The 3,314-nt window shown below is 40.2% G+C and overlaps 1 pseudogene; it reads right to left on the bottom strand.

Moving 5' to 3' along the window:
• LOC112911801 (centromere protein N-like) lies at positions 1 to 3,002 on the bottom strand (annotated as a pseudogene).
• Between the last annotated feature and the right edge of the window lie 312 nt (positions 3,003 to 3,314).

The raw sequence follows: 3,314 nt of genomic DNA, 5'->3' as shown, positions 1-3,314 counted from the left end.
TCTAAACTGTCAATATCAAGAGTTAATTTCTAAAACACAAATTTATAAATAGAAGCCATCCAGTTAGCTGTTAACTGAAATGCGTATGCAGTATAGTTAGGGAAATACTGTGCTTTCAAAGCCACCTACCTTTTATTAGAGATGCCTAATTTTAAAATAATACATTTCCTTATTGGATATGCAAGTGAGCAACAGAGGAAGTGCTTCATTTGCAATACCAGCTGGTGCTAAGGATTTCAACACTTACAGAAGATGCAAGCTAGAGAACATTTTTAGGCCCCAGGGGGGTTCTTTTCTCTCAAACAAGATGTTTCCATTGAAGTCACTTGAATTTTGTTTCAGTCTTATGAAAATTCTAGTATTGGTTGAGGATAGTCTCCAAATGTTTCTTGAGTCACTCTCTGGACTCTGTTTTTCTATTCTGTTTTCATGAATGATCATTGACTCCATGTATATATCCAGCTCAAGGGTTCGTTCTTGTAGAAGTCTAGTAGAGCTGTGAGTTTCAATGGTCTGATTATACTTTTTAAAAAACAATAGACTTAAGAGAGTCCAGATGCTGGCTATTTAAGTCGATATTCACAATCTTATGGTGATTGTTAGCAACTATCAGTGCCTGACCCAGAAGGGATATATTGCTCTCAGCTCGCAGGAAAATGATGGCATAGGGAATCTGGGAATAATACACCATAGAAGCAGGTTTGTGCTGGTTTGGCTTTCTATACTGTACCCCAGCTAATTTGAACCTATACAGCATTCTCCTCAGTGTCTCTGAAACTATCACATTTATCACATTTTTTGATGCTCTCTGAAGAATTTTTTTTTAAAAAAAGATTTTATTTGACAAAAAGAGCACAAGCAGAGGAAGTGGCAGGCAGAGGGAGAGGGAGCCACAGGCCTCCTGCTGAGCAGAGAGCCAGACTTGGGGCTCGATCCCAAGACCCTGGGATCATGACTTGAGCTGAAGGCAGATGCTTAACACCCAGGTTCCCATCTCTGAAGAATTTTCTTAAATGAATGTGAATTGTTCCATATCAAAAAGGTCAGTGTCTTCATCTGGTCATTTATTCATCTGAAAAATATCCCAAACTTTCTGGTGCCAATGAAATTAAGTATAAATGATGTCTAAAAGGTCTGCATCATTGAGACTTGCACACTTCTCCCAAAGCAGAACCAAGTCCCGAATGAGAGATTCCTTTCTATGCTGGAAGTTTATGGCTTGCAGTTGATTTTCAGAGAAAAAAAAAAAAAACTCAGGCTTTGAGTATTGTCATTTCAGTAATTGGGATTTTCTTATTTCTTATTTATTTATTTATTTATTTGATTTCAAGTTGTTTAATTCTAGTTAGTTAACATATATGGTAAGATTGGTTTCAGGTGTAGAGTTTAGTGATTCATTACTTATATATGACATCCAGTGCTCATCACAAGTGCCCTCCTTAACACCCAGCACCCATTTAGCCTACCTCTGGCTGCCTCCCTACATCAACCCTTAGTTTGGTCTCTATGGTTAAGACTTTCTCATGGTTTGTTTTTCTCTCTTTTTCCCTCCTTCCCCTATGTTCGTCTGTTTTGATTCTTAATTTCAACATATGAGTGACATCATGTGGTCTTCTGGGAAGGAGCTGCTACTCTGATTGTGGGCCAACTTGCCGTAGTAAAGATGCACCTGCAAGGTGCAGGGGGGCAAGCCTTGGTGGCTCCAGCTTCCACTGAGGGCAACTGTGTTGCTTACTGAAGTCTGTCAGTGCTGTTAGGCATGGGGAAAATGGTGAAGCCCTGCTGTCCTGTTCCCAGAGTGGAGAATTCACGCCTGCCACTGTTCAGGCAACCCTCACAGAAGAGTGAACAACCTCCCCTTCTTGTGTCCCTGCATCTCTGCCTCTCTGTCTATTCTAGCTTGACTGCCTGCCGGAGTGGCACAGTACTCCTGTGTTTTATCTCAGGCATGCAGCAGTTTCAAAACGCCAAGTTTTAGGGATCCTATGTGGCATGGACCTGTTCTGATCCCCTGGGGGGAGGTCTCCTCATGGTGTGACGGTGATGCTTAGTTCCAGAAAAGCAGTCACACTACCATGCAGAGGCTTGCAGTTTATGATAAAGCACAGTAAAAAGCTGGGACCAAGGTTTGCTGCCCTCAGCAGATATCTCTGTTCCTATGCTAATGACCAGAGCAATACATTAGTGCCTGCCAGCTCTTTTGTCCCCTGAGAGGCCCTGCCACCTCTCTCAAGTTCACTCCAAGTAGGAGAACTTTCTCTCTCAGTGCAACTCAGGGGATCCTCAAGCCATCCACTCCCAGGCCTCTGCATATCTTCCCCATAGGAGCACTGCTATGCCAGTCAGTCTCCTCTTGGCAGTGGCATGGACTTCTACAACCTCAGACTTTGAGCACTGCTGCTTGTAAAAACGTGATAATCAACTGCTCTAGTTTTTCCAGTTAATGGTTTTGGGGATGTGCTTCTTTTGTTCAATTCCCTGTGGGCTGCTTTCTCTCTGTTTCTCTCTAAGATCTAGGATCCCTCCCCTCTACAGCATCTATGATTCCTTTCTACACAGAATCACATCTCAGCACCTCCTACCTTCCATAGTGTGGCTTCTTTTTTCTCGTTCTGCAATTTGTTTTCTCAGCATTTAGATCGATCTCTTGGGTGTTAAGAATGACTTGATATTTATCTAGCTGTGTTCAAGGGTTGAGACAAGCATAGAGTTCTACTGCTCTGCCATCTTAACTCCTTCCCCCAGTCATTGGGATTTTTAAGATGATTCTCTTGATAGACTTGGCAACAGTTTCATACATCTCTTTGGCAAGTCCGACTTTCCCAGCAATGTCTTTTCTCAGCAGCTGTTCTCTTTTCTTCCTTTTTTTTAAAAATGGAAATATAATCAACATACAGTATTATTAATTTTGGGTGTATGATATAATGATTCAATAACTCATCAAGGTAAGTGTACTCTTAGTCTCTTTTATATATTTCACCCATCCCCTCACTCACCTCCCCTCTGGCAACCATTAGTTTGTTCTCTGTATTTTAGAGTATGTTGTGGGGTTTTTTTTCAGTCTGTCTTTGTTTTTTAAGTTCCACTTAATGGATGAAATCATATTGTATTTTCCTTGCTTTCACTGTCTTATTTCATATTATGTTTATACATGAAGCTAGTATAACATTTTAATTATTATTGAATTAAAATATATATTAAATTTTAAAAATCACTTTTAGTTTCTTTTTTGAACTTTCATCTTTATTCGCTAATTCATTTTCTCATTATACATTTTTGTTAAACGTCATATGGGTTTATCAGTAGGAAACAAA

This window comes from Vulpes vulpes, chromosome X (genome assembly GCF_048418805.1).
Source record: "Vulpes vulpes isolate BD-2025 chromosome X, VulVul3, whole genome shotgun sequence".
In the NCBI taxonomy this organism is placed as follows: domain Eukaryota; kingdom Metazoa; phylum Chordata; class Mammalia; order Carnivora; family Canidae; genus Vulpes; species Vulpes vulpes.
Note: the sequence above shows the minus strand (reverse complement) of the source record. Positions and strands in the feature narration are given on the sequence as shown.